The sequence below is a fragment of the Dermochelys coriacea genome, chromosome 2 (genome assembly GCF_009764565.3).
Source record: "Dermochelys coriacea isolate rDerCor1 chromosome 2, rDerCor1.pri.v4, whole genome shotgun sequence".
Classification (NCBI taxonomy): Eukaryota; Metazoa; Chordata; order Testudines; family Dermochelyidae; genus Dermochelys; species Dermochelys coriacea.
In genome coordinates, this window is record NC_050069.1 from 262,808,283 (window position 1) to 262,822,496 (window position 14,214).

Below are 14,214 nucleotides of genomic sequence, written 5' to 3' on the forward strand. Positions count from 1 at the left end.
GGGCAGGTGCGTCGGGTCTTTCTGCCCGATCACTGCAGGGGCGAGCCGGCACGGGGCTTGTCCTGCGGAGCCTGCAGGGAAAGGGGCTCTGGGGGTTACCTTGGCTTAGTTTCAGAGTAGCAGCCGGGTAAGTCTGTATTCGCAAAAAGAAAAAGAGGACGTGTGGCACCTTAGAGACCAACACATTTATTAGAGCATAAGCTTTCGTGAGCTACAGCTCACTTAGTTGTGGTTTTTGTGTTTTTGCCGGGGGGGGAGGGGGGCTGCCCGAGGAGGCGGCTGTTTCCCCTTCTGCAGCATTTGCTTCTTGAAAAGTGCCTTGCCCTGCAAAAGAGCCCAGGGAGGGGGAAATCGGCTAGAGCGCTGCGAATAATGGGGTGAAACTCGGAGGACGCTGAATGTTGGGGCAGATCGGGTTGGTTGGGGAATACACTTGGGTGCAAGCTGCAGCGTTCAGGTCATTTGACTCTCAACGGGGCAAAGCACTCGGGTATGTATCGGGTGGGTACGCCAGTGGGTGACCCTGATAACCCAAAAAGAAAAGTACTTGTGGCACCTTGGAGACTAACAAATTTATTTGAGCATAAGCTTGAAGTGAGCTGTAGCTCACGAAAGCTTATGCTCAAATAAATTTGTTAGTCTCCAAGGTGCCACAAGTACTCCTTTTCTTTTTGCGAATACAGACTAACACGGCTCCTACTCTGAAACCTGATAACCCAGTGGGGCTTGTCTGTCTGTCTGATTTTCACCATCCTCTTCTCAGGATCAAGCCACTCGGCTTGCCCGGCTCCCTCCGCCCCTGCAGGACAATGCAGAAGCCACCCGGGAAGTTATTTCTCCGAGTGTTTGATTATTTGTGTTGTTTCACTGTCAGTAGGAAACTGGGTCTTATTGGAATATTTCACCAGGGGAGCTGAGTGCTGCTCCTTAAAGCTCCTCTCCTTGCACCGTATTCAATGAAGCTAATTGCTGTATTTTACTGAGGAGGATTGAGAGGCAGCTGAGGCTGCATTTGTCCCCTTAATTCAAACCCTGGCTTGCATTCAGTCTCTCTCATAACCAATAAACCCGCACCATTCCTTCAGTGGCACCCTGTTGTGGTGAAGTGGTTGCTCGGGGTGACTGGGGTTAGCCCTTGTTTGCTGGACGGGAGTCGGTTTCATTTGCTCACTGTCCCTTCAGTTCCATGACCGAGTTTTTCCCTAGAACCCAGTCTGATCTCCCATGAACAAAGTCAAACCAATTCAATGGAGACGGCTTTCAGAGGGGAAGCCGTGTTAGTCTGTGTCAGCAAAAAAGAGGAGTCCTTGTGGCACCTTAGAAACTAACACATTTATTTGGGCATAAGCTTTCGTGGGCTAGAACCCACATTATGCCCAATTCAATGGAATTTCACAGCATGGGCAGAGCCACCCAAGCCTGGCTTTTGCTGCTTTCCTCTGTCATATGGCTTTCCCAGGTCCCCGCTCCTCCAGGCCTGTGAAATGAGACAGTGAAGCAATTTCTGTTTTTGGTCAGCTTGGAATATCCAGCATCTTCTGTTCCAAAGCCCAGGTGGGTTAGATTTTCAGAATAAATTAAAGTCAGTGCTTTCCTTTTGGAGAAGGACATAAACGGCTGGCGTCCAGCACTTGAGCTGGGGAGCAAACGATGAGGGGAAATGGGGAATTCACGTAAGCAAGGGATCCAAGCCAGATCCTGCTCCCACTGAAATCTATGGCAAAATTCTCATTGACTTCAATCCTGGAGGCTTGAGGAAATCATCTGGGGCCCAGTCTTGGAAACACATAGGCACAATAGCAACTTCACTCCTGTGAGCAGTCAGAGAGGCTGGTGGGGGTGCTGGAACAATTTGTATAATGGGGGTGTTGAGAGCCATTGAACCAAACTGTAAACTCTGGATATCATGGAAGCCACTTCAAGCCAGGGGGAGCGAGCGGCAGCACCCCCTGCACCCTTAGCTCCAGTGCCTATGGAGGCTACCCCAGTTACTTGTGCAAGCATTTGCAGGATTGGGCCCTTAGACTGTCAACCCTGTGGATGGAGACAGGGTCTTTATCTGTGCTTTAGATAAGCACTAACCCCCTGGTGCTCTGTGATTAATAAGAACAAACCATAAACTAGAGGCTCTTCTGGGTCAGCCTTGGCTTTCTTTTAACTGTCTGTTTCCTTGTTTTGCTACATCACTGTTTATTTTCTCATTGTAGTGCAGTGATCATTGATTTTTTTTCCTATCTTACTTTCATGATATTTACCAGACTTTGCTAGACCTCAGCTTCTATTGATGGGGCAGACAGAATAGTGCAGGAGATCAGCTTTTGCAAACACCTTTGCTAACATATGAATGCCGAGCCTACTGCTGTAGAAGGGGTGATGTCAGTGTTTGAATGCTAAGGAGAACTTCAGAGAGCCAAAGAGTTGCAATGCATTTCAGAACCCAAGCTGAAACAGCGATAATTTTGCCATGGCATCTGGGATTGCTTAGTGCTGTTTTCCTTTTAATTTCACTGTGACGATTAATTGGTCTGTCCTTGAAAAGTTTTAAATAGCAGTCCTGCTCTGGTCAGTATGAAACAAAAAGTTCAGTGTCATAAAACTATTGTAGCCAGGTGTTTTAACTGCTCTTGTAAACTTTCCCCTTGATGCTACATAACTCAGAAACTCGCGCAGGAAAACCAGGATATATAACTTCAAACTGTTGATTGATTGTCTGCTATCCTGCCTCTTGCAGTAGCCAGTGCCGAAGGCTTCAGAGAAAAGCAATAGATGTATTTTCATTTACCTTTGATTTAAAACCAGGGTAATGTCACTGACTTCAGCTTTCCAGTGGTGTAACTAAGATAAGAACTGAGCCATGAACATAACTAGTGGAAAGTATTTTGGCATGTACGTGTTGAATGAGATTTCAGTCATTCAAATCGCGCTGCAAATTCCACTTTCTTTCAGTGGATCCAAAGATCAGTCTGGGCTGGCCAAATTGGCCAGTGTAGTATAAACTGTGTTTCCTCTATGGCCTGATTCACCTACAAAAATGTAGTTAAACCAGAGTAAAATTGATGTAAGTGAATGCCAAATCAGGCTCTACATTTTTCCAGTGCTCAAATTGCAAATTAAATGACCCAGGATGATTCCATACATCTGTAACCCGCACCCATTTAGATTTGTGTGAAAACCACTGGCCAACTTCTGACTCTTTCATTCCACTACTCATTGGTAGGGGGGGTTGATGTAAATGTACATAAAGAAACCGACTCTTTCAAAAAAGATCCATTGTTTTCACTGTCCTTAGAAACCTTTATTGTAATTCCAGCATCTTTCTGAAGGTTGCTATTACCGTCTGCCGCATACACATTGCAACTCCTCATGATAACGGAACCCTTTATAAAACTTAAAATCCTTGACTTTTGCTGACTGTGCTACAAAGCCGCTCTAAGAGGTATTATATGTATGTAAACATTGATCATACATAGCATGTGGTTGAAGTTTTTCAAAGATAATTGAACACCCAGTTCAATTAACTAGGTTCCTTTGACTATTTCAGCCTATAGGTACATGCACTGAATTCTGTTTGCATCATACGTATGCTTTTTAGAACATTTATGGTTAGAGGTTAACAGAGCTAGAGAAAATTAAACGCAAAATGGCGTGGTAAGGCTTATACTTGGAATGAACGTTAGCAGAATGTTACTCTAGTCCGCAGGCACTTCAGTGCTGGTTTTCAAAAGATGATCATCAACCACCAGGGATCGCAAATCCTGTTTTTTGGTCACAGCATGAAAAATACTGAGAGCCAAATAGGGGGAGGAGGGCGGATGGGGTGGTCGGAGCATACTGGGAGGGGAGTGGGTCCATGCAAGGGTCTTTCTCTCATGAAGTGGTCTGCAGAATGGAGAAAGAGAGAGGACTGCTGAATTGCAGTATATTACTGTGCCACATACCACTGGCATCTGGAGTCAGATGGGACCATGGACAGAGAATCTTGCCTGATACTCTGGCAGGCAGGTTTTGTGTGTGTGTGTGTGTGTGTGTGTGTTTCCGCCTCAGTTTCTTTGTACAATCATTTTTAAAACATTATAAGCCAAACTCATCCCTAGTGTAACTTCAGGAGCGGTGTCACAACCATGCGGTTGTACCGGAGATGAATCTAACCCGATAGGATTTTTTTTGCCTTGAGTTACGGTGACCAGATGTCCCATTTTTATGGGACTTGTTCTTCTCTAGGCACCTATTACCCCCCACCCCGTGTCCTGTTTTTTCCACAGTTGCTCTCTGGTAACCCTCCCTCGAGTACTAACTATGCGAATCAAAATGATTAACAAAAACAGATTTAACAGGCCTTCCTCTCTCACTTATACCAGTTCACACTGGTGTAACTCTGTTGACTTCTGTCTAGGTATAAAGTCCTTATCACTGCAGTATCTGAGCCCCGGTCTATACTAAGGGGGTGTCGACCTACGATACGCGAATAGCGTAGCTGAAGTCAGCATTCGGGGATAGATTGATCACGTCTAAACGAGACGCAATAAATCGATCCCCGATTGATCCATCACTACCTGCCGGATCGGCAGGTAGTGAAGATCTGCCCTGAGTATCTCGCAGGCATTAATGGATTTAAAGTAGAAAGTATTATCCTCATTTGACAGACTGGAAACTGAGGTCTGGGTTAGACTATGACCCAGATCCTCAAAGGTATTTAGGCACCTAACTCCCATGGGAATTAACAGGAATTAGGTGCCTAAATACCTTTGGACATGCCATTTTAAGGCCCAGATCCTCAATGCCATATAGGAACTCGGTGTTTGAGCCAGAAATGGACCCCAAGGTTTCCTGAGGCCCAATCTAGTACACCTCCTCTAGGTCATCTTTCCTACCCTCCTGTGAAGTTTCTTCCAATTCTCACCATTGTAAGTGAGAGGAAAATGAGGCCCAATAAGTGAACAGAATGCGTAGAAAAGGGATCTAGTGATGAACCATGGAAACTTTACCCCTAGGCTACTGGTTGAAATCCAGCCCATACAATTAGTGACCAAACTTCATAGCTAGCTAAGATCACATTAGTGGCATATGTGATCTTCCAACTACATCCAAGAAGATGTTCTTGCACCCAGGCCTCATATATGTACAGGTCTATATAGATCATGTAAGAGACACTATGAGTGGTCTGTATTCTCAATATTTAGCCTGTAAACTTTGCAGAACAGGATCTGAATTTCTTCCATTTCTGTCCATTACAATGGAACAGTGGGCAAATATCACATTGCAATTGGTACTTGGCCCTCTTCTTGACATTCTTGGAAGGAGTAGCCAAGTACAGAATGGGCCAGTGAGAACCTCTTCTTCTTGGGTTTCTCTGGGTCGCAGCTGCAGTAGTGAAAAGCCACTTCCAACCTTTTGTGCTGTATATGTTCTGCGGCTCAGATTGGAGAATTTTTAACTCATCGTGCGACAAGTGTCAGACTCGAGCCCACTTTCCAAACGCAACGGGCCCAATGCCGCTGTCATGCCAGCTTCACACTATAGTAATTCTGTTGACTTGAATGGAATCGCTCCTGACCAACATTGGTGTCAGGGAAATCCGAATCCAAGGTCCAGTCATTTTGCCTTAGAAAGGGAAATGTGGTAAATGAAGCCATGAAAGTGTGGAAGCAAAATGTGTAGCCCAACTCATTCTGAGGCTGGGTGGCCCTACTCACGATCTGTCTGACTCAGGATGAGAAGGTTTTTCGTGCAGAGGAAAGTGCTTTGTGACTACAGAAATCTCTCTTCTGCTTAGCAGAGCTGAAACTACTTTGCAACAAATCCTCTGTTGCATGCCATGATCACCAGTAAAAGGGTGATTGCAAAGAGGGAGAGGAGAGAGGAAAGTTCTCTGACCATTGTACCGTCATCCCAGTGCTTGTACATCTGCCCTACATCAGTTTAGGGGAGTTCTTTCACTGTAAGGTGAACGTTTTTCCTCGTAATATTTCCCTGATCTTGCATGCTCCATGCACTCACTCAGAGGGCCTGATCTTCAAAAGTACTGACTGCCCATAACGTCAGTCAAAGTAAATGGGAGCTGTGAGTGCTCTGAAAATGAGGCCTTGGTTGACTTTCTTGGAAGCAGGATCTGATCCAAAGTATTGAACGAGGATCTAGGAAGACAAATGACAGTGATGATTACATTAGCCCTCCTCCAATATTGAAGTGGTTATCTGCACAGCAGAGAAGTACGGCAGGTATTTATAGGTTAAGCAATCTTCTTTTTGTCACCCCTCTTTGCCTGCAACTTGCTGCTGGTTCACTTGGTTTTATGCTTGACTGCCACAGATTCCTGGATGGTTTCCTTCGCCTCACTGTGCCTCAGTTTTCCCTTCTATGTAATAAGGATAATACTTCTCTCGCACACAGAGAGGACTAATTCATTAGTATTCACAGACTGCTTTGGTGGGAGGTGGGAGTTTGAGGTGTGGAGTGGTGTGGGGGGGGGAGCGATAGCTCAGTGGTTTGAGCATTGGCCTGCTAAACCCAGAATTGTGAGTTCAATCCCTGAGGGGGCCATTTAGGGATCTGGGGCAAAAATTGGGGATTGGTCCTGCTTTGAGCAGGGGGTTGGACTAGATGATCTCCTGGGGTCCCTTCCAACCCTGATAATCTATGATTCTATGAACTGCTAATTGATTGATTGCCTTGCCAAATACTTTCTTAATCTCTGGGCAGTCCCTTAATTCACTTAACTAGATAAAATTAGATTGGATCAGGATTGTGTTTTAAATCTTCTGAAAACATCTAGAATGGTAGATATACATAAGTGCTAAATTTTATTCTAATAAGGACATTAATAGTAATAATAAAGGCATTAGAGTTCCCGTTACTGAAACTAGAACATGATTCGAGCTCTCTACAGCCTCCTATCTGTGTTGCAAATTACTTTTAAACTGTTTAGTCCTGTAACTAAAACTGTACAGTGGAAGAGCTGCCACAATCACGTTAACAATTACATTACAATAAATGCCAATTGATCTGATGTAAATGGCCCATCAGAACATTTATTAAACTGGGGGAAGCAGTCTTGGTTTGAGATGTGGCTACGCATACAGGAATTCTGTGACAGTCTAATAGTGCATGCGGCTGATATTCACTCCTCCCTGACCTATTTTGCCTTTGTCACGTTGGTGTAAATCAGGAGCCGTTCCCTCGAAATCAGTGTAGTGACACTGATGAAAAGTTAATGTAGTGAAATTAGGTCCTGTAATTTTCAGGCTGTTGGTTTTATGAAGTGCTTTCAGGGACGCAGTTAATGTGCAAGGAACTGTCTATGTGTCTGCGCGTGTAGGACTGGTTTAAACTGGAATACTAGCACAGTGCAGGGGTAGCATTTTATACCTACTGTATTTCCAGGACCCAGACATATTTTGGCCCATATGAACTACATGCATTTTAAAAACCCGCATGTATTTTATGCGAGAAAAAAACACCATACCCAATCAACTAAACATGGTTATTGTAAACATTATTAAACTGTGTCATAAGTCACATTGCATGCATTTTTTTATGCCCAGGGAGTTACCTATCCTTCCATCTTCACCACATCTGTCCTGGGCAGACAGAGCTTTTTATTTGGATTCATATTCAGGTAGCCGAATCAAATCTGATTCGTGTGGGATTTTTTTTTTCTAATAGATTTCACAGATGGAATGAAAGATCGACATGGAGACCCTAATTCTACTTTGATAGCAAATTGTGGTGAACTTCAGGTTAGGAGCAGGATCAGAGAAGAAAGTGTCATCGGGTAGAGCAGGGTGAAATGTTTCAGATGAAAGTTTTATTTGCTGAACAATGCAGATCAGGTTGACTGAAACATGTCATGAATTTGTGTCAATTTCACCAGATTGGTTTTGGTTTAAAAAAAAACAACCCACCCCTAAACACAACTAAAAGAAATCTAAATATTTTGTTTCATTACTTTTGAAACAAAACATTTTGATTTTTTTATTACAAACAAATTTATTTCAAGTTTATTTTAAACAAATTCAATGTTTTTTAAAAATTCAAAAATGAAATGTTTTGGGATTTGACCTGAGACAGTTTTCTTTTTTTTTCCAATTGTTTCATCGGCTGAAAAGTTTGCATTTCAGGATCAACCCAAGACAATTTTTGTGTGTGTGCTGCAAACAAACAGCAAACTGAGTCATTCACATAGCTCTCATGCGCACTCATTTTGATCTTATGCCAGTTTTAACTGGCATAACTCAATTAACTCTAACAAAGTGACTCTTAATTTACTTCCGTGTAAGTGAGAGCAGAATCAGACCTATAGACTCCCCTCTTCCTTTTTGGAACTGAATATATCAGGCCAGTACTTCAACTGGTGGAAATTGGCATAGTCCCATTAGCTGCAATGGAGCAACACCGATTTACGTTGGCTCAAGCTCTGATGCCTTATTCGCAAAGTTTTTGTTCAATTTTATGAGCCTGATTCTCTTCTTCTAGTTTTACAGTGGTATAATTCCAGGGACTCTGCAGGAATTATTACTCCTGATAGTCACATGTATAATTCGCTATAAAATTGGCCCCTAAACATAGGAATCTTCACACATGTAAAAATGTTACCTGGAAAGCATACATCTAGAACACACTGGAGATAAAAATATCAAAAACTTTGTGTCTCATTTGTAAAACCTGTATGTGTAGAATATCCCTTTAAAATATATTCCTTTGGGTTGCAAACATTATTCTATATTTAAGAGATGTTTTTAATGCATAGTCTATATCATCACCAACAATTACAGATTTGCTGTTATTCTATTATTACTGTGTCCATAATAAATGTCCTCATCTATCTAATGTAAGCAATCTAAGAAATTCCATACAAGTAACTCCATTAGAAGAGCATTAAGGTTACAAAGCACTGAAAAGCGAGGAAATGTCAAAAATTAAGGCAGCCCATGCAACCTCAAATCTACCTCTGTGCACGTGCATTACAACAGACTTTAATGACATGCTCGCATAATATTTTGTTTTGGCTGGGCCCCTGATTTATTCAGTGTCAAAAGTGGATTTTGTTTCCACTATTTCTTGAAAACAGCCAGACCATTTTGGCTCAACGTTTATGTACAAATAAATCCGTTCCCGGGTCAAGAAAAAACGTGCCAAGTTTGAACCTGAAGGATAAAAATCTGTTGAAGATCTGTTAAGCATCTGAAAATGACCATTTAGAAGGAAAAATCTTGTGTGACATTGACTCTAGACATCCTCACACACTTAGCTTGGAATAGGATATAGATCAGGTGCACCATCGTTTATCATAAGCCTGCACCATCCTCAGTACACCTGTGACTAAATGCAGCCCCTGGCCTAAGTGTAACTGCCATTGAATTCACTGGGAGTTGCACCTGCTTGTATGAAGGACTGAATCTGGTTCCCACAGAGAGCATCCTTTATACTTGCTTTGCATACCCAGGTCTCAGATCTCAGCTGTGGCCAAATCTACTGAGTACAACTGAGATGTTGGAGAGGGGGTGTGTGAAAGCTGTTTCTCCGAGGGCTGCACTGAACTACTTGTGTCTAGGTATGGCTCCTAGGGAGGATCTGCCAGCTAGGGATTGCTGGAGCAGTGTTGTCCAACCAGGCTCCCTTCCCTTCAGTAATCCCGATGCCCTCATGCTGAGGATTGCAGGGGTAGTGCTGGAACTAGGTCTGTTAGTCTCCTCTGATGGGAGAATCCCCAGCTCGGGAGCTCCACCCCTTTGTGGTACACAACAGAGCAGAGCTCGACTGAATCCACACTGAGTTAAGAGTCCAGTGGTTTATTCATTGTGGCTACAGCATTGGACTGGGACTCTGGAGACATGGGTTCTATTCCTGGTCATGCTGCTGGGGGGTGATGGGCAAATTACTGCCCCTCTGTGCCTCAGTTTCCCCATGTGTAAAATGGCAGTAATCTCCTTTGGGAAGCGCTTTGAGATCCATTGCTGAAAAGAACACCAAATCAGTGCCAGTTACTCTTCTATACTGCTTACACCATTTTCTGTCTCCCTTGCACCCAATATGCAACCACTATTTAGGTTGTCCTTGATTTTAGCCTCTGTGGCGTAAGCATTATAGGACCATAGGATGCCCGCACAACAGACGTATGGTCTTTTTCCGCCTGGAAAAATCAGCAGCATGAAAAAGTCTCTGTTGAAGCCATTCCTGGTTTCACCGGAATTTGGAGAGAGGTCAGAAATCACGTGAAGAATTACTGCCATGCCAAGGAGTCTCCAGCTATGCTGCCTGCATTTTTCAGGCATGATATTAAACAGTTCTTCAGTGCTGTGTTTGGCCTAGCTATGCCATGCATCTAATTCCGTTGCTGAAATGATCCCCTCAACTCTATTTTGCCATCAGTTCTCTGGGATCCTCTTGTTTCCAGAAGCAATGCTTGGGATGGCAGATTCCCGTGGCTTGCAAAATTTCTCCCTACAAGGCTTTTCCCTTTCAGCATCTCTGCTCCATGGATAGGGCATGCACTGTGTGTCTGCTTGCTGAGGAATTCTTTCCATATGACCCCTCACTCATGAGTCCTGTCAGGGAAATGAGCATTTGTGCCCTTGTTTTAGCAACAAATGTATTCTAGCTTGTTTCCAGTCTCACTCTGTACAGTGTCATTCTTAGTGTGCATTGATCTTGGGAGCAATACTTGGGATACTTTTTGCAGGGACAGTGGGCCAGCTCTTATGGGATGTGAATCAGCCGAGCTCCCACAAAGTCCATCATCTACCGACATACGCCAGCTGAGGATCTGGTCCATGATGTTCACTTATTATTATTTTGAGCCCTAACTCTCTTATCGGAACATACAAGCCTGGTCAGTTTTGTGGATGGGAAATCCCCAGGGGACGTCCGGATGCCGAAGGCAGTGATGTTGGCACTTCAGCAAGTGGCTCTCTTTCCTTTTGAGTCTCAAATGACCCCTGAATAGTACTAGGGGAACACTATACTACCAGAGGCATCATATTCTGGATGACACAGAGCTGACTTCTTCTTTTTTTTTTTTAATCATGCAGCCTCACTACAAGGATAAGACAAATCCAAGGATTTATTGCTGCACGATCTTCCAGAAGCACAAAATTCTCTTGTGGGAAAATGGTTAAATGACAGACTCATGGATTATAATGTTCAAAAGGAAATAAGCCTCAGGCAATTCACAGGGACTTATTAACTCTGGAACGTCAACATATGCAGAATGGAAAACAACCGAAAAAGGGGACAGAAAAGAGAGAGGGGAGGGGCTTGTAATGACTCCAGGAAGAGATTCTTTGTGGGATTTCAGATCCTACCAGCCAATGAACACAGCAGGCAACTGGCGTTGCAGTGAATTAGATACTGTTGATAAGGCCTGTGCACGTATTCACAAGGTGCCAGGTTGGTATTTAGTGTCTGTCTGTTATGACTGTGGAATGAAATCTTCCTCCAGAAGGGTAAAGTATCTAACGGGAACCCTATCAGCTCTAGCTACACGGGACCAGGTCCTGAGCTCAAAAGGGATGCACAAATAGCTTTGCAACACCTTCTGTGCTCCCCTGATTCTCAGGCCATCCAGGCGCTGGATTGGTGCCCCACAGGAATCTTTCTATAGCCAGATCTGCCACCTTAAGGACAGCTTAGCTTTGGGGAAGCAGCACTAGTTTATGGGGAAAGTGAGGCAGCAGCCACCTGATTGAATGGGTTTGTGTCCCGGCCACCTTCTTGTGTAACAAGGCAGCAGTAAAGTCTTGCCTTTTATCCGTCTACCCCAGAGGCGCTGACAGGATTTGTTATGGACAAACAAAAAGGCAACTGTGTGTTTCACTCCGGTTCCCTTCCACTCCCTCTGTTTGATGACAAATCAATGACACATTTCGCTGTAGCTGCCTGGATTGGGTGTTACACCCCTGGCAGCTTGGAGTCCCTGTGTTTTGTAATTATTTCTTCTCTGCCAATATACCACTCAGGCTTCCTCAGCTATCAGCTGTGAAAACAAACCCAAAATATATAACACAGCCATTGGATGCAGCCCAGCCAGCAGGAGGATGATGCAACTAAAAATAAATGCCCACATGCCCTGCAAAGCAGCCAACAGCCAGAAATCAGGCAATAAACAGCATCTACTTGGTGTGGGACTTTAATTAACAGAGAGAGGTCAAACCCTATGCTCAGCCTCTGTAGGGGGCACAAGACTGGGACTCGGGAGCCGTGGGTTCAATTCCTGGCTCTGCAACACAAACCCTGGTGTTGGGCAAGTCCCTTCGTCTCTCTGTGCTGCAGTTCCCCAGCTGTAAGAAAGGGGTAATGATGCTGCCTTTCTCCTGCACTTTGGTTAGATGGCAAGGTCTTTGGGCAGGGACTGTATGTAGAGCACCTAGCACAATGGGGCCCCAGTCTCCATTGGGATGTTTAGGGGACATCTAGCCCATGGCAGCGAGCCTCCCAGCCTGGGTCAACAGACTCAGGCTTGCACTGTTGTGCTAAAAATAGCTGTGTAGACATTGGAGTTTGGGGTGGAGCACCTGGCATTAGCTACTGTTGGAAGGCAGGATACAGGGCTAGATGGACCTTTGGTCTGACCCAGTATGACTGTTCTTATGTTAAATGGACTAACGCTGGACTAAGTGAGAGATCTGAGAAAGTAGTTGTCAGTGGGGGGAACTATCCTTAAATGGGGGAGTCTGGTGATGGTCCACAGGGATCAGTACAGGGCCTGACGCTATTCAACTCTTTCCTCAAGGACCTGCAAGTGTAATATAAGAGCTTGGGATCTGAAGCCTAGGGAGAGTGATGAGTGCTGTCTCCAGAGCTGTTTTTTAAGGCAGTGGTACGAGGCCAAGCCTGTTGACCCGGGGTGGGTGAGTCACTGCTTCAGGCAGTGTACACATATGCCTAGAGGGTCCTGTAATGAGCATGGCCGCTCCGCACAGCAAGAGGGCACGCAGATCAAGTATAACTTTAACACCACTCCCTTGGTTATTACCGTCCACATGTCAAGAGCATTTAGCTGCCGTGTTAACTATGGTCTTGCCAGTGATGGTGCCCAGTTTGTCATTTACTGTTTCTGCAGAGCTCAGTGTCCTCCAAAGGGAGAGCTTCCTAGACCAAAACTGCCCTCCCCTAAGGGTGGTATTCAGCCTTATGCATCTAGACACTGCCTTAGTCCTCCAAATAAGACTGAACAGGGACTCATCAGCAGAGCTGATTGGGAATTTTTCAACAAAATAGTTTTTCATTAGAAAATGCTGATTCACTGAAGCAGAAACCAAAATCATGCGGGAAGGGACCAGCTTTGACAAAGCTTTTGTTGGCAACATTTTCTCAGGTCTGGGATGGAATTTCTGATCAAAGCAAGAGAGAGCATGCACAGCACATCCCAGAATGCTGTCCCGGTGGTAACACAATGAAGATATAAGAGACCTAAGTTGAAGTTCAATTCCCTCTTCTGCCCTGAGTCACAGTGGTGACTTGAACTTGGGTCTCCCACTTTTGGGGTTCATGCCGGAACCAGATGACTATCGGCTATTCAGGGCTGTTGAGTTTGGTTTTTCATAACCAAAACCTTTTGAAGATTGATTTATTTTATTTTTATTTTTTTGGTTGGTTGGTTTTGTGGTTCGGTTTGGTGTTAATGGAAGATGGAAATTTTTTTTGAAATCGCAAAGCTTCACATCCTGCACAAACCATTTCCTGCCCAGCTCACCAAATTAGTGCCTGGCCATTGGTGTGGCACTCCGCCCAGGGATGAGTTTCACTCAAATACTCCAGCTCCAGAGTTACCACTCTTGCTGGGAATTGACAGAACAGGAAGGGGGATGCTAAAGGAAACAAGGTTAGAGATACAGGCTGAGATCAAGTGATATAGGGCTTTAAGTTCCAGCTCCTTTACCTTAATGCAGTGGAAAGCCAACGGAGGTATTGCAAGAGGAGAGATGGGTTGACAAGAGAGTTGGTTGGGAATTTTCCATCAAACAGACAACGTGGCTTTTGCAAAATTGACATTTTCAATGGTGAAAATGCTGATATTTCTGATTTTATTTTTTTTCCCTGTCAGGAGATGTGAAACATTTTAGACTTTGACACATCATTAATCTCTGCATCAGCCTGAGCTACTGTGGTACCTCATGGAGGTTTTAGTTCAAGTGTCTCATGTCCCCATTCTCTCATCTGAGCTGGGCTCCACAGTTGGACTACATCTCCCATGATGTCTGGTAGCTCATCCACATG

General features: G+C 44.3%; 1 protein-coding gene across 2 annotated transcripts in view; it reads left to right on the forward strand.

The window, feature by feature from the left end:
* LOC119850741 (vasoactive intestinal polypeptide receptor-like) overlaps window positions 1–14,214 on the forward strand; it is a 175,678-nt gene that overhangs the window by 477 nt on the left and 160,987 nt on the right. The gene's annotated exons all lie outside the window — the stretch shown is intronic.